The following is an 18,466-nucleotide window of genomic DNA, read 5'->3' as shown; positions in this document are numbered from 1 at the left end:
GTATCTTTATCTCAAACTTCATATTATTTTCTGTCACCCTTAGAATAAAATCCCAAGCTTTTGCCTTAGCCTACAAGGCCCTACATGATCTGGCTTCTGGTCACCTCCCCTTGTCTCCTCCTGCTCTTCCCCTGTTCACTCCGGTCTAGCCACATTGATCCTCCTGTTCTTCAAACACACTAAGCTAATTCCTGCCTCAAGGCTTTTGTGTTTGTTGTTCTCTGTACCAGTGCCTCCCTTCAGCCCTTTCTTAATTATCACCTCCTCAGAATGTTCTTTTCTTTCCACCTTATCTGAAAAAATTTCTCACCCCTCTTGACTCTCTAGTGCCTCACTGGTTTTGTCTTTTTGTTTACTCATTTTTCTGCTCCCTTCTCCCCCACCTACCTGACACTGGGACGTAAGGGCAATGAGAAAAGGAATTTTCATTTGTTCATTTCTATATTCAGTGCCAGGAATACAGATACTCAATAAATATTTATTAATGGGTGAATTATTTAATAAAAATAAAAAACAGAATTGTTCATGTTTGAAAAATGTAATAAGACATATTGATGGAAATGGAGGCTTTTGGGTTCAGATATTGTTAATTAGTAGTGTCACCCTTCAGATCTATTTGCAAGGGTATAGCCAAGATGAATTAGGATAGTTCTACTCTTCCCATAAGTTTAATTACATCCACAACTTAACAGAGAAACAAAGATATTAAAAGATGTCTGATGGACCAGAGTATGTCTGACAAAGACCTAAAAAAGGATAGGAGAACAAAGTCCTTTAAAATACACTGTCCATAAAGATAAAAATTGTATTGTCCATTAAGGTAAAAATTGTATCATGTCTCTTCTACAGCAAGTTCATCAAACTTTTTCTGTAAAGGGCCAACTAGTAAATATTTTTGGCTTTGACAGCTATATCATACACAAACAAATGGGCATGCTTGTGTTTCAGAAAATCTTTATTTACAAAAACAGGCAGTGGGCAGAGTCTGGCCTCCAATTATAATTTGCTAACCCTTGATCTATAACAGTAAAAAATTTTTAACTGAGTACATGGCTAGTTAAAGGTGATGTTTCTTAGTCTGTCTTGTAAGTTATCTGTGGCCATGTGACTAAATTTAGCATCTATTATGTTAGGGTTATTTTTAATCTCCGTAGTTTTAACATTTGGGGTGAGAAAATTCTTATTTTTATTAAGATGTAATTCATACCATAAACTTCACTGTTCTAAAGTATAAAATTCAGTGGTTTTTAATATACTCCCAGGATGTGTTCAATAATCACCACTATCTATTCCAGATTATTTTCCTCATTCTTAAAAGGAACCCTGTATTCATCAGTAGCCACTTCCCATTTCTCCCATACTCTGACAACCACTTAACTACTTTCTGTCTCTATAGACTTTCCTAATCTGTACATCCTATATAAATGAAATCATATAATATGTGGCCTTTTGAGACTGGCTTCTTTCACTTAGCATATTATTTTCAAGGTTCATCCATGTTATACCAAGTATCAGCATTTCATTCTTTTTTTTCACAGCTGAGTAATATTCCACAGTATATATGTAACCACATTTTGTTCACCCATGCATCAATTGAGGAACCTTTGAGTTTTCTACATTTTTTAGCTATTATTAAAAATGCTTTTGTGAAAATCATGTACTAACTGGGTGATAATGTAGCTCTATACTTAACCTTTGAGGAACTGCCAAACTATTTTTCAGAATCGTTGCACCATTTTACATTCTGACCAGTGATGTGTGAGTATTCCAATTGCTCCACATTCTCACCAACACTTGTTAATGTGTGCTTTTTTGATTATAGCTATCCTAGTGACTGTGAAGTGGTATCTCATTTTGACTTTGATTTGCATTTCCCTAATGACTAGTGATATTAAGCATCTTTTCATGTGTCTATTGATGATGTATATATTGTCTTCAGAGAAATTTCTATTCCAATTCTTTGTCCATTTAAAAAATTGAGTAGTCTTTTTATTGTTGAGCTGTAAGAGTTTTCATATCTTCTGTATACTAGACCTTTATCAGATATATGATTAGCAAATATTTTTTCAATTATGCAGGTTGTCTTTTCACTTTTTTTTTTATACACAAGTTTTAAAACATTTTATTTATTTATTTATTTTAGAGAGAGGGGAAGGGAAGGAGAAAGAAAGAGAGAGAAATATCAATGTGTGGTTGCCTCTCATGCACCCCCAACTGGAGACCCTGCCCGCAACCCAGGCATGTGCCCTGACTGGGAATAGAACCGGAAACCCTTTAGTTTGCAGTCCAGTACTCAATCCACTGAGCCACACCAGCCAGGTGTCTTTTCACTTTCTTGATAGTGTCCTTTAGAGTACAAAGTTTTTAATTTTAATGAAATTTAATCTATTTTCACTTTAGTTGCATGTGCTTTTGATGTCATATCTAAGAAACTGCTGCCTAATCCAAGGTCATAAGGACTTATGTTTATGTTTTCTTCTAAGAGTTTTCTACTTTTAGTGCTTAGATTTAAGTTTTTGATCCATTTTGAGTTAATTTTTATATATGGCATAAAGTAGAAATCCAGATTTATTCTTTTGTGCATAGGTATCTGGTTGTCCAGATCGTTTTTTATTCCTGAGGGCTGTCCTGTGCATCGTAAGAATCATCTATATTTTAATGATTTGGACAATCAGATTAAGAAGATGTAGCTTTCTGACAGTTTCCACATGTTGTATCAAAAGCAGATTGTGACACACAGGAAACTTCTGGTCAAGATGGAGGCCTAGACTGACACGCTCCATCTCCCTCCACAACTAAGAAGGAATACAACTATCACAAAACCATAAATAACCAGAATTTTCAGAAAATAAATGGAAGTTATAAAGAAGTGTTGCTCATCTGGACAGTTAGGAGGGATGAAACTGGGGTGTAGAGGTCAAGTTGTGTTGGCAGCGGCAGCAGCAATGACAGCAGTGGGACAGCGATAAGCACAGGCACCTGTACTTAAGGGGAGCACCCTCAGCTACAGACTAGACCCATCAGCTTGATTCCAATGCCTGGGAAGGCAAACTGCCATTGCCTTGGACTGTGAGGTCCAGAGGGGCTGGGGACAGAGGAGGAGGCTCCCAGTCTCTCAGCAGAGAGAGAATGGCAGAAACCCATCTTGGACCCCCACCCCCACAGAAAACACCACAGCGTGGTGAGAAGGGTTGCCCGGTTGTGATGAGTGTAGGGTCTCTGCCCCATATAGCGTAGGAGGTGTGACAGCACCGCCCAGGAAGCAAAGATAAACACAAAACTGTCAGGATGGCACAGATCATGATCGAGATCCCGGTGACGCAGCTGACCAGACAACAAATATCTAATCTAATGAAGCAGCAGATAGGAAACCTTTCTGAGGCACAGTTCAGAGCTTTGGTTATAAAAATGTGTACAGACCTAACAGAAGATCTTAAACAAAATGGGGAAGGAATGAAGGCTAATCCTGCTAAAACCAACAAAAACACATACAAAACTAGTGGTGAGGGAAAGAAAACCAGGGATCAAATCAACAAATCGAAACAGAGGGAAGGAACAAGCAGTCAACCAGTGCAGAAAGAGGAAACAGAAAGTGAGGAATATGAGGAGAGGCTCAGAAACCTACGGGACAGCTATAAGTGGACCAACATCTGAATCATAAGGTTGCCAGAAGGTGAAGAAGAAGAACTAGAAATTGAAAAATTATGTGAAAAAATAATGAAGCAGAACTTCCCTAACTTGGGGAAGGAAATAGACTTACAGGTCCAGGAAGCACAGAGAGTTAAAAAGAAAACTGGACCCAGGGAGAGCCACACCAAGACACATTATAATCAAAATGTCAAAAATTAAGGATAAAGAGAGAATCTTAAAAGCAGCAAGAGAGAAGAAGAGAATTACATACAAAGGGGTGCCGATAAGACTATCAGCTGATTTCTCAAAAGAAACTCTGCAGGCAAGAAGGGGCTGGCAAGAAATATTCAAAGTAATGAAAAGCAAGAGCCTACAACCACGATTACTCTATTCAGCAAAGCTGTCATTTGGAACAGAAGGGCAGAGAAAGTGCTTCCAGGACAAAGTAAAACTGAAGGAGTTCAGCAGATCCAAACCACTGTTATACGAAATGTTAAAGGGACTTGTTTAGGAGAAAGAAGATCAAAACTGTGAACATTAAAATGAAAACTGTATCACAACAACCAACAACAGAAACTAGGGTACCAAAACAAAGGCAAACTAAGTAGGCAATGAGAGTGGGAAAAGAATTATAGGGATGGGGAACATTTGAGAGGGAGGTCACCAGGGAGGGGGAAGTGAGGGAAAGGGAGGGAGATGGTACAGGAATTAAGCATAGTAGGAGGGAGTGGAGTAGACAGGAAGATGTTGAGAAGAACTATATGCACAACCAATGGGCATGGACTAAGTGGGGGGACAACTGCAGGTAGGGGTAGTCACTGGGTAGAGGGGAACAAAGGGAAAGAAATTGGGACAACTGTAACAGCATAGTCAATAAAGCATATTTTAAAAAATTAAAAAAAGAACACATTGTACTGTCAACTCTATTTTTGTCTTTGTATTTTGTTTTCTTTGTTGTAAACCTTAAGCTGTAGTCCATCTTTTAACTTTAAAAATTGTAATTTAAAAGTAAATATTGTTCTATATAAACTTATAATAATTCTATATATGTGTGTAAATTTCACTGCAACAACTATTTGGTACTATAATAAAATTGCAAATCTAAAAAAAAGAAAAACATGGAGTTGGGAGGCCAGAAGGGGGAGCCCTCACTACTACCACTCTAATCAATTACAGACCCCCAAAAGATGGTGTCAATTACAGACGACCCCCAAAAGGAAGAATCTTCAGTTATGGACCTTCACCCATTTTACTGAGGCATGGAGAAGTTTAGTAATTTTCCTACTCTTACATATTTGTTAAGGTGTGGATATTGGCTTTAAATCAAGGCAATCTGACCCAAGACTCTTCATCTTAATTTTTCCCTGATACTGCCTCATCTGAATACATAATTCTCAAAAACATATGGTTTGAGTGGGTGGGAGAGACTGATATATATTTTAGTTAAGTCAATGAAACTGTGATATATAAATTATAAAAATAATTTAAGGGATGATTCAAGAGCAGTTTTCCTGAAATTATGAGGGAGAAACATGGGCATAATAGAAGGCAGGTGTGTATTACTAGGCAGAGGATAAAGAATTAGGTTTTAGTTGGTCTAAAACAAGTCTCTTTGGACAGTCTGTCCCAAGTCTTTTGGCAGCTCTTCATTCTCCTGAGAATTTTAGATTATTGAGTTGATCTCTTTCACTCTTTTCTAACTCCTTTGAACTCTTTTGATCTTGTTAGTACTTTTCCCTTTACAATGCCTTTCTCAGCAACCCAATGAGGTAAGCAAGGTAGGTATTCTTATTCTCATTTTACAGATCAGTTAAATGGTTTGCCTAAGGTCACACTAGAAACTGAAGACTCAAAATTAGCCAAGGTTATTTTCTCTAGATTCTATGCTGTTTACATTTTGTCACATTGGCATTCTAAAATACCACCCTCCTCCTTTTTTTTTTTGCTATTATTCTTTTTGCTTTTTAACTTGTCTTTTTCTTTTACCCCACAGTCTATTGTACTGAATAATTACTATGTAGCAACAGCAAGCTTTCCTTTGTATCCCTGTCTATCTTATCAAGAGAGCTTGAGAACCCAATTCAAGTGTTTCTTGAAAAATTATTTGTAGATAGAGTTCCTTACTGATGAATTCTCAGGTCTTAGATATTTCAAAAGAGCTTTTCTAAAGAGTTCTTTGTGTGGCTAAATAATTGATTCAAGGCATTTTTAAGATATTACCTGAGATTCACCTGGCTTTCATTTTGGCAGAGTAAAATCAGAAATTAATATGTTTTCCTGTCTCTTTCTATTTTTCCTACCCTCAGGAAGACAAGAATATAAATCAAAGCTTTCTTTTAACCAAGTCACTTTGACCAGTTCAGAGTATATTTATTCAGAGTTAAAATTTATTCACTACTTACCTATTAGATTTGACTCTGTAAGTGAGTGACCAGAATCCCCAGAACTTGGGGGGTGGGGGAAGGCGACAGTGGAGCACAGCCATTTTTCCTGAGATGCCTTTGCATATCTATGGCCAATAGCTAGTGTCTTAGTTACGCAAATGACTATGGCCTGCTCCTCTGTGCCAGGGAAACAGGAGGGGCTTTGACCGTAGGATGGTGGCAAAAAGGAAAAAGCTTAAGGGGCCGGTGCATGATTTCCATGCGTGGCCACAATTGGTGGCCCTGCCCACTGTGTCACAGGTGGAGGTCAAGGATTTAAAAATAAGGCAGCAGCCATTAAGCAAGAGAGAAGAGCCATGTGGTCTGAAAGAAGGAAAGGACAGGGCCATGTGGCCTGGGCTAGTGAGAAATCAGGCACGCTGCTGCTTTGATCGTGCCTGCGCCAGCTGACTCTGAAGCCACTGAGGACTCTGCTTGGCAGACCTGGACTTTCTCTGGACTCTTACATGCAGAGAGGACTTTCTTACGACTTGTGCCTTCCTGGACTTCACCATGATCCTGCAATCCACTCCTAATCAATGGTATGGACCGCTGGGCTCTGTCCTAAATTCAATGGCCATAGGAGATTTAGGAGAAATTGAGAAGACCAGACAATGGGCACACATTCAGGTTACAGGGAAAAAGGGTGGAAGAGATGGTGAAAAGGGTCCAATTAGGGTGTCCTGCTGACAATTATGGTTCAATTTGATGAAAGTAGGAACACCTCTAGAAAAGATTGACAAACAGCCAAATGCTGTTTTAATATAATTGTGGCAGAAACTAAAGCCTGAACAGAAATTTCAGAAGCTAAGAAGGGACCGCGCACGGATGGAAATCAGGCTATCCTGTCCCCTCCCCCTTTATAGGAGGAAGCAGCCACTGGCATAGGAAACTGGCTACATCCCTCAGTAATGATGGTACAGGGGGGACCAGATTCCCCATGTAGAATTAACAATCCATTGGATGCCCACAAAACAAATGATGGGTCTTGGCTCTAGCAGGTGTTGGAGTAGAATGCACATTGATCTATGGTAATATCCATAAATTTACAGGCTGTGTTACTGCTCCAGATGACTATGAGGGTAGTTCTGTAAAGATGAAGCAAGTCTTGCTCTGCATGCAGATTGGTCAGTTGCCCCTGAGGCTCTATCAGGAGTTCATTTCACCCTTACCTAAATATAGTTTGGGCATCAACATCTTAGCACAATTAGGCCAAACATCCACCAGGATAGGAGAGTTCCATTTCTGAATAGGGGCAATCAAGCCTATGCTCAGGGGAGAGGTGAAATGGACATCTGTGAAGCTCCCCGCATCAAGGCAGGTAATATCAGTGAGATGATATTGCTTACCTAGGAGGCAAAGAGACCACCCATATGGTTAAAGAGCTATACAGAGTGGTCATAATTTATCTCACTCATAGTTCTTTCAACAGCCCTCTCTGGCTGGTCTGTAAACCATACAGGGCCTGGCAGATGACTGTGGACTACAGAGAGCTTAACAAAGTAGTTCCCTTAATCCATGCGGCTGTACCTAACATTGCCCAATTAGCAAATAAAGTTGGTGAGTCTCTGGGAACGTATAATTTTGTGTTAGATCTTGCTAATGCCTTCTTCAGTATTCCCATAGACATGCAAAGCCAAGATCAGTTTGCCTTCAGCTGGAGCAGAGAACACTGGATGTTTCAGGTGTTACCACAAGGTTACCTGCATAGCCCCACTATCTGCCATGGTTTAGTAGCAAAAGATTTATCTATGTGGGAAGGCGAGGAAGGGATAGCATTGCATCATTATATTGATGATATTATGCTAACTGCTAATTACCTAGCTATTTTACACATGGAGGGAGAGAGTCTACTGGAGCACCTAGAAGGAATGAGATGAGCCATAAGCCACAATAAAAGCCTGGGTCCTTTGTCAAATTTTTAAGAGTTGTCTGATTTGGTAAGACAAAAGTCATTCCAGCTGCTGTGTTGGAAAAAATTCAAAATTATCCTATGTCAGAATTGGTTTAACAACTGTAAACATTCTTGGGCTTGTTAGATATTGGAGGCCTTTCATTCCCCATCTAGCACAGTTGTTGTGTCCCTTATACAGACTAGTTTTTTTTTTTTTTTTTAAAGAGCCATTTGGAATAGGAGACAAGAGCATACTGATGCCTTTACCAGTGCAAAAGATAGCAGTAAAACAAACTCAAGAATTAGGGACATTGGATGCAACCAACACTTGTGAATTACATGTTTCGGTCTACCTGGAGGGCTTCAGGTGGGGCTTATGGCAAAAGCAGGATGGGAGGAAGGTGACACTAGGTTTGTGGTCCCAATTATGGAAAGGAACTGAACAGAGGTATAGCCCTGTGGAGAAACAACTTCTGGCAGCACACCTTAGTTTACAGCATGTAGAGAGTATCATGAAAGCCCTACCAGTGACATTAAAGACACAATACCCCATCGTTGACCAAACCCTAAGCAGGAGTGGTCCAGTCCGCTACCCTGCACAAGAGGTATGCTTACCTGCAATGATCATATGCTCTATCAACCAGTCCACTCAGTGCTGAGCTACACACCATTCCAGACCTATTCACATATATTAGCGAAATGCCTGAAGACACTGATGTGGGCTTGTGGACACACAGCCCATTAGAATCATATGTTAAGGAAGGTCAAGTACCGATCCCCATGACTGCATGGCACACCAATGGGTCTGTTAAGGGCAATTGGCTCCATTGGACTGCAGTGCCAATATGCCAAGTACTGATACTATATGGCTGGTTGGAGGAAGCCAGCAAAGCAGTCAATGGGCTGAGCCATGACCAGTTTGGATGGTACTAATGCATGAACCAAGCCCTATTGCTCTGGTGACTGACAGTGGGCTGTCTACGAAGGCCTCACTTGTAGATGGGACCACGAAAAAAAAAACAAAACTGTAAATTCAGCACTGCTACCCTATGGAAACCTGAAATGTGGAATGAGATCTGTGAAAGGACAAGAGGCTTGGAGGTCACAGTGTACAATGTACTGCTCCACAGTGTTATGTGCCCTCCGGGGAATCAAGAGGAGGATCAGTTGGCCCAGATCTGAAAGATAGAAGAAAACATTGACCCTCAAAAAGTGGCCCACTGGCCTCATAGCAAGAATGAACACAAGTGGGTACAGACCCTTTGGGAAACCGCCAGACAGATAGGCATGAACCTCACCCATGCGCATATTTAAGAGGCATGACAGGAGTGTACCCCTTGTTCACTCGAATGCAAGAGACAGTTACCATGGCATCTCGGGCAGATAGCAGAGGCAGAAGCACCAGTCACAAGATGGCAGGTGGATTACATTGGACCCTTACCACTATCTCAGAACTGTACATATGCTTTGATGTAGGTTGACACCGCCACTGCTCTGTTAGAAGTGTATCCTAGCAAGAAAGCAACCAAGAAGGCTACCATACAGGGACTTAGGCATTGTGTGCTACATACAGATAACCCATGGACATCAACAATGACCAAGGGACTCATTTCACTTTTCAGCAGGTGCAAGAACGGGCCAAAAAACAATATAATATGGCACTATAATCCTACAATCCTAAAGCCCCTGGATTGATTGAGAGGATGAACACTTTTGAAACAGGCTCTGCAAAGAGAAACCCATTCTTTATAGGAGCGGACCCATAGGTTGCCAGAAGCTCTGATGGAACTCAATAGCTACACCAGACAAGAATTCGTTAATCATACTGCCCAAGCTTTTAATAGTTGTAAGTATACCATAGCTCTTTTAGACCAAGAAACTACTCAAATGAGAAGAAAAGCAGTGTTACTGAACTGCATTGCTTTAGATGCACTTACAGCTAGATGCTTAGGGAGGAACATGAGCCCTTATACGTACTGACTGTTGTGTGTATATTCCTGAAATTATCCTAATATATCCCTTGCTCTGACACAAATGACAAACCAAATCTCAACTATTTAGCAGTTAGGAATTGATCCTGTGTCTACTTGGATTCAGTCTTTGTTACTACCTTGGAAAGGGGCTCAGCTGGCTGCTACTGTTATCTGTTTGTTGAACTACTTTGGGAATCTGTGGAGTACACTGTTACTGTGCCCTCAGACTCCAAACCATTATGGTGTAAAGGGTCTGAGGGATTTTGCAGAAGATTGTTGTGCAGAATGGAAGGACCCATATTACATCTGGGGTGGAGTGTAGGGAAACTCACTTTAGAGATGCAACATGGCTCCAGCAGAAAAGGCATCTGGGAGATGTTGAACTATTTGTGACTGTTGAACTCTTTGTAACCTTACAAGTGGCAGACTACCCCAGAAACCAAATGCTGCTCAAAGACAAATGTTGTGCTCTCAGAAAGGAGGTAAATGAACATATAGAGTGTAGTAACTGTTTGATGTTATTTTTAACTTCTTAAAAAAAATTTTTAGTATATTTTATTGATTATGCTGTTACAATAATCCCAATTTTTTTTCCCTTTGCTGCCCTCCACTCAGTATCCCCCTTCCCTCCTGTAATCCCTCCCCCTTAGTTCATGTTCATGGGTCATGCATATACGTTCTTTGGCTTCACCCTTTCCTATATTATTCTTAACTTACCCCTGTCTATTTTGTACCAACTGATTATGCTTCCTGATCTCTGCACCTTTTCCCCATTTCTCCTCCTTCCCCCTCCCAGCTGATAACCCTCCAAAGATCCCCATACCTTTAATTCTGTTCCTATTCTGGTTTGCTTAGTTGGATTTTGTTTTTATTTGTTAGATTCAGTTGTTGATAGATGTGTTTGTCATTTTATTGTTCATAATTTTGATCTCTTTTTTCTTAAGTAAGTCCCTTTGACATTTCATATAATAATGGCTTGGTGATGAGGAACTCCTTTAGCTTTACCTTGTCTGGGAAGCATTTTTATCTGCCCTTCCATTTGAAATGATAGCTTTGCTGGATAGAGTAATCTTGGTTGTAGGTCCTTGTTTTTCATCACATTGAATACTTCTTGCCAGTCCCTTCTTGCCTGCAAGGTTTCTTTTGAGAAATCAGCTGAGAGTCTTATAGGCACCCCTTTATAGGTAACTCTCTGCTTTTCTCTTGTTGCTTTTAAGATTCTCTCTTTATCTTGAAACTTTGGTATTTTAATTATGATGTGTCTTGGTGTGGTCCTCCTTGGGTCTAGCTTGTTTGGGACTGTCTATGCTTCCTGGACTTGAATGTCTATTTATTTCGCCAAATTCGGAAAGTTTTTCTTCATTATTTTTTTCTCATAAGCTTTCAATTTCTTGCTCTTTCTCTTCTCCTTCTGGCACCCCTATGATTTGAATTTGGCATGTTTAAGACTGTCCCAGAGGTTCCTAAGCCTCTTCTCATTTTTTCTTTTTTCTTTTTCTTTTTTATTGTTTTTCAATTACAGTTGTCCCATTTTCCCCCCATTGCTTCCCCCTACCCAGCCCACCACTTCTCCTACAGTCATTCCCAACCCCGTTTTCCATGTCCATGTATCTTTTATACATGTTCTTTGACTAGATCCTTCCCTTTCTTATCCCCTTTTCTCCCTCCCCCATCCCCCCTGATAACTGTTATTCTTTTCCTTGTTAAAATTTATTCATTTGTTTGTGTTGTTTCCTCATTTTTTTTCAATTCTTATTTCCTCATTCTGTATTGGTTGACTATTTTTTTCTTCCTTATGTTCCAAATCATTGATTTGAACCCTGGTTTCCTTCGCTTCACCATTGGTTTTGTGTGTATTTTCCTTCATTTCTTTTAGCATAGGCTTCACGTCTTCTGTTATGCATTTGCTGTACTTATATATATCTGTCAAGCCTGTGAGCATCTTTATCACCACTGTTTTGAACTCTATGTCTGTTAGGTTTGCTATCTCCTCATCTGTTAGGTTGGTTATCTCCTCATTGCTTAGTTCTCCCACTGGAACCTTGACCTGTTCCCTCTTTTGGGCCATACTTCTCTGTTTCCTCATCATGGCACGCTTCTGTGTTTGTTTACCTCTGTGTCTTAGGTAGAGCGGTCACACCTGTTATGTTGTAAGGGACAGAGTCTTAGGTATTCATCAGTACAGGGTGACCTGTTTCAACACATTATGGCACTATATATGGGAGTGGGGTCTGAGAGGGAACAGTGCCACTTACTCAACACTCGCCCCTTTTCCAGGCACTTCTCCCACTTCCTGTGTGGAACCGGAGCCTCTTTAGCTGTTGCCCTGGCTGTCATTCTGAGAGTGGGTGGGTCTGCGGACATTCTAGGACTATGGGGACCCTTTAAACAAGTGTACTCTACTGAGAGACTGGAAGTTTCTTCCTCCACCCCAACCCCCACTGGTTTGCTCAGTCAGAAGCAATGAGACTTTATTTTCCTCTGCTCTGGAACTGTGAGCTGTGTGGTCTGGTCTGGTGCTGGGAACGCTCCCCAGGTATCCCTCTCTACTTTTTAAAATGTGTGACTGAGCTTACCACCAGCCTGCCTCTGCCGCCGCTGCCGCCACCACCACACCATGTCCTCTCTACCCTGGCTCTGCCCCTCCTACCTGTCTGGACGAATATTTCTTTTTTATATCTTTGTTTGTTGGACTTCCATGCAGCTCAATTTTCTGGAACTTTTGGTTTTCTCTAGTTTTGAGGTAGTTGTATTTCTTCTTAGTTGTGAAGGGATATGCAGCGTGTCTGTCTAGGCCTCCATCTTGGCTGGAAGTCTCCAACTTTTCTTTTAATATAGAGATTCATCATTCTCCTCAGAGGTTTACCCACCAACTGGTTTTGTTATTAACGCCCGCTATTAATTCCATTTAAAAAGGTATTGTGTCATGGGAGGAGCATGGATTTGTCCTGGCCTGCCACCACTGGAAGCAGCTGCCTTGCCCATGTGTTCAATATGTAAGTTTCTCCTATTAAAGCTCTTATGAATTTGAATAAGGCTATGTGTCAGTTCTTCAGAATAGACCTTGAATTTGGAATTTGGGGGCTTTCCCCCAACATAGATACATACATATATACATTCGTGCATACATGCATACATACATACATTCCCATGGTGTTGTTGGTGGAAATTAGACTATTCCACCAGAACAGAGTAAAGCATTCCAAGGACCCACGCATGGGAGACTATGGTGTGGCGTAGTTTATTCATGTGGAAATAGAAGCTGTGTCATGGGTTTCCAATGTCCCATCTTCCTCTGTTCTACTGTAGAAAAAGTCCAAGTATGTCCTCAGCAAGGCCAAGGCAAAAGCCAGTGTCCAGAGTTTTTGCTTCATATTAAAACTTAGTCCTTTGGAGCCCACAAGTAGCTAGTAAGCAGTCTCAATTCCCAACCAGGTAGCTTAGCTTGTTCCCAGATGCTCAGGGGGCAGAGTCCACATGGCTCTAGAGAGAGAACACATGAGCGCATGAGGAGAGCAGGTTACCAGGTGGACAAGTAAGAGAGAGAATGTTTATTTGCTCTCATGGGATTATATTACCCTGGGCTTGGGAGGGACCACATGCTTTTTCAAAATGACCAATCAACTTTCCAAACTTTCATAGGCTTTGGGTGGATTTATACCCCCTAATTAGACTGACAGACCTCTGTGGCCCAGCATCTCCTTCTGCACCCTCCAACAATTCAGTACCAGAGACTGAGTGTTAATTCTCTTGGCAGAGCACACTACTGTTGTCCTCTGGAGTCTGAAAAGCTGTAGCTTCCTGATTAGCAAGCAGGCTTATGTGCTCCATTTTATTAAACCAATGGTAACAACAGGAAACCAAGTTATTTGTTAGCTTGATTTTGTAAGATTTGTAGATTTTACAAAAAGAAGAATGTTCTGAAGCTTGTTTTTTTCATTTAACATTATGTGTTAGGAATCGTTCTATATTAACATTATTTGTTCTAGTAATTATATAGTATTTTGTGGTATGAGTCTGCCACAGTTTATCTCTTCGCCCTTATGGGTTGTTTCTTATTTTTGCATTTACAAAAAAATGCTGTAATGAATATCTTTGTTTATGTCTTCTTGTATACTTCTATGCTATTTCTTTGTGGTAACTATGGAGAAGTAGAATTGTTGAGTCACAAGTGTGCATGCTTTAAAATTCTAATATTTTATTGCCAAATTGTCCTCTGAAATGATTGTGATTTAATCTACTATTAGCAATATATGAGTTATCTCTTTTTCCAACCTTTAACCATCCATAATATTTTCAAATTCTTTCAGTTTTGGAAATCCAGAAAGAAAATGCTATCTCATTGATACAATTTGCATTTTTATGTTTCCTAGTTAAGTTCAGTGTCTTCTCATATCTTTATGGCTATTTATATTTCGTTTGTGAGTTGTCTGTTTATATTTTTTACACCTTTCCTATACAGGTGGTCTTATTCTCAGCACTAATGTCTTTGGTGAAAAGAGTTTTAAATGTTGATAAAGTCAATTTATGACTTTAGTTTTTTCAATATGGGTCATATTCACATTAAAATAATACCTTTTTAGTAATTTCAAAGTATGTATACAATTTTTTGATTTTAATCCATTCACAATGTTGTGTAACCCTCACCACTAACTAATTTCAGAATTTTCAGGGGGACCAGAGTTTGCCACCCCACGATATGCCTTTTGGGATATTGAATTTAAACTGGTTATTAACAAACAAAAGCCTCAGAAAGAACCTTTGGTGCCCGCCTTACCTACCTAAAGAAATTCAGAAAGAAAAAACTGTTTATTAAGAAAAACCTGTTGAAAGGAAGGGAGCATCACCTTAGAATCTTAATGTAAACTAAGTGTGACATCCAGAAGATATCTAGCAAAGCCTGTTTGTTGGACTCTCTTCTGTACCCCAATGTAGCCTAGCAAGAATTTCTTTACCACATGTTTGCTCCTTCTCATCTAGCTGTGAATTGTCTACTCTCCCTTTGAAATCCAAGACCCCTGCCTCCTTCTCCTTAGTTCAGAATGGCATATAAGCCTCAGTCAGTGTGTTCTTGGGTTTCATATTCTTAGGTAACCCCCATATGTACATATGTAATACATTTGGATGTTTTTGCCTATTAATTTATTAATCTTTCTCACATTAATCTGATTATTAGCCTAGCCAGAAGAACTTAGAAAGCTGGGAGAAAAATTGTTTTGTGCCCCACAACATCATTCTCTGAGGAAGAAACCTTATACCCATTAGATATCCACTCTATATCTCCCTCTCACAGCAAGACCCCAGACAAACACTAATCAGCTTTATGCCTCTATGGATTTCTTTATGTTGGGTGTTTCATACAAATGGAATCATAATCTGTGGCTAGTTGTGTCTGGTTTCTTTCACTTAGCATAATGTTTTCAAGGGTCATTCATGTTGTATCAATACTTCTTTCATTTTTTATTAAACAGTATTCCATTATGTGGATACAGTGTACCAATTTTATTTATTCATTCATCAGTCATGGGTTTTTAGGGCTGTTTTTAATTTTTGGCTTTTTAAAAAAAATATATTTTATTACTCTGGCTGGTGTGGCTCAGTGGATTGAGCAACAACCTGCAAAGCAAAGGGTCACTGGTTTCGTTTCCAATCAGGGCACATACCTGGGTTGTGGGTCAGATCCTATGTTGGGGGCGCACAAGAGGCAACCACACATTGTTGTTTCTCTCTCCATTCCCTACTCTAAAAATAAATAAATAAAATCATAAAAAAAGACAGAAAGTTATTTTAAGAAATAAAATAAAATATATTTTATTGATTATGCTATTACAGTTGTCCCAAATTCTCCCCCTTTGCCCCACTCCACCTGGTACCGCTCATTCCCTCCAGCAATCCCCCCTTAGTTCATGTCCATGGGTTATGTATATGTTATTTGCCTACTCCATTTTCTATACTGTTCTTAACACTCCCTAGTGTATTTTGTATCTACCAATTAGTACTTATTAATTCCTGTACCTTTTTCCCCATTCTCCCCCTTCTCCCTCCCACCTAGTAACCCTCCAAATGATCTCCATATCTATGATTCTGTTTCTGTTCTGGTTGTTTGCTTAGTTTGTTTTTTCTTTTTTTAATTTAATTGTTGATAGTTGTGAATTTGTTGCCATTTTAATACTCATAGTTTTGATCTTCTTATTTTTCTTAAATAAGTCCCTTTAATATTTCATGTAATAATGGCTTGGTGATGATGAACTCTTTTTGCTTTATATTGTCTCGGAAGCACTTTATCTGCTCTTCCATTCAAAATGATAGCTTTGCTGAATAGAGTAATCTGGGTTGTAGGTCCTTGCTTTTCATCACTTTGAATACTTCTTGCCAGTCCCTTCTTGGCTGCAAAGGTTATTTTGAGAAATTTGCTGACAGTCTTAAGGGAACTTTTTTGTAGGTAACGCTAGGCTTTTCTCTTGCTGCTTTTAAGATTCTCTCTTTATAGTGAAACTTTGGCATTTTAATTATGATGTGTCTTGGTGCAGTCCTCTTTGGGTCCAAATTGTTTGAGACCCTGTGCTTCCTGGACTTGTATGTCTATTTCCTTCACCAAATTAGGAAACTTTTCTTTCATTACTTTTTCAAATAAGTTTTCAATTTTTTGCTCTTCTTCTTCTCCTTCTGACATCCCTATGATTTGGATGTTGGTATGTTTGGAGATGTCCTAGGGGCTCCTTATACTATTTTATTTTTTTTTAGTTCATTTTTTTTTGGTGTTCTGGTTGAATGCTTAATTCTTCCTTATGTTCCAACTCGTTGATTTGAATCCCGGCTTCATCCCCTTCACTGTTGGTTCCCTGTAAATTTTTTTTATTTTGTTCAGTGTAAACTTCATTTCTACCTTGGTCTTTTATATGCTGTTGAAGTACCCAATGTGTTCCTTGAACATCGTAATAACCAGTGTTTTAACTCTGCAGCTGATAGATCACTTATCTCCATTTCATTTAGTCCTTTCCTGGAGTTTTGGTCTCTTCTTTCATTTGGGCCATATTTCTTTGTTTTCTCATTTGGCAGCCTCCCTGTGTTAGCTTCTGTGTATTAGATAGAGCTGCTTTTACTCCCTGTCTTAGTAATGTGGCCTATTGTAAGAGAGCACAACAGGAAGCTGGATGGGGTGGAGTCTTAGGTAATCAACAGGGTGGGGCAACATGTGTCTGCTCTGTGACTCTATGTGGGGGAAGGCTTACAGAAGGGATATTGATACTACCTAGCCTCTGGTGTTTTGTCCAGGAGAAAGCTGTCTCCTGGCACTTGCTCTGATGCCAGACACTTCAGTTTCTCCCCTTACGCCACTGGTGCCCTTTCAGCTGTTGCCCTGGTGTTGAAGCCCAGAGGGAGTGAATCTGAGTAAATCTTAAGTATGTTGTGGGCCCTTTAAGAGGAGACTCCTGAGAGTCCCGCAGTTTCTTCTGCCGCCCCACCCCCACTAGTTTTTACAGCCAGAAGTTATGGGAACTTATATTCCTGGTGCTGGAACCCAGGGCTGTGCATTCTGGCCTGAGACTGGGATCACTCACTCACAAGGTATCTTTCTCAATTTTTATCTACCACACATGGGTGTAGGGCCACCCATTCTGTGTCTCTGCATCTCTGAGTCTCCATTTCTCTGCATTTCTCCACATGTCTCTGTACCTCTATGCATCTTTGCCCCTCCTATCCATCTAATTCCTTGGTTGTTGGACTTCCATACAGCTTTATTTTCTGATGATTCTAGGTGATATTTGTTTTGTAGTCTAGTTGTAACTTTTTCTGTGGTTGTGTGAAGAGGCAAGCTGTGTTTGCCTACACTTCCATCTTGACTGGGAGTTATAGTCAATTTTTGGCTATTATCAATAACGCTTCTACAAACAATCCTGTTCAACTTTTTGTTTGGTTAACTGTTTTCAACCTCTTGTACATACTTAGGAGTAGAATGCTGAGTCTTGTAGAAAATATATGTTTAACATTTGAAGAACTCCTAAATTGTTTTTACAAAACAGCTGCACGATTTTACACTTCCACTAGCAACTTATGAGAGTTCTAAACTGTTCCATATCCTTGTCAGCATTTATTATTTTCTTATTTTTAAATTATAATCAGCTTAGTGAATGTGAACTGGTATCTCATTTTGGTTTTGAAATGCATTTTCCTAAATACTAATGTTATGAACATCTTTTCATATGTTTATTGGCCATTCATATACCTTTTTAAAAAAGAAGTATTTCAATTTAAATTCTTCCTTCATTTTAAAATTGGATTGCCTTTTTGTTGTTGAGTTGCAACAGTTTCAAAAATATATATATCCTGGATACTAGATCCTTATCAGATATGAGTTACAAATATTCCCATTCTATGGGCTGTCTTTTAACTTTCTTGAAAGTGTCCTTCAATGCACATGAATTTTTCATTTTAATGAAGCCTGACATCTATTTTTCCTTTTCTTCATATATATGTATATATATATATTTGCTTGTGTTTTTGGTATCAAATCTAAGAATCTATTTCCAAATTTAAGAAATGGA

This window comes from Furipterus horrens, unplaced genomic scaffold (assembly GCF_987537825.1).
Source record: "Furipterus horrens unplaced genomic scaffold, mFurHor1.1.pri manual_scaffold_2, whole genome shotgun sequence".
In the NCBI taxonomy this organism is placed as follows: domain Eukaryota; kingdom Metazoa; phylum Chordata; class Mammalia; order Chiroptera; family Furipteridae; genus Furipterus; species Furipterus horrens.
This window is presented reverse-complemented; position numbering follows the sequence as displayed.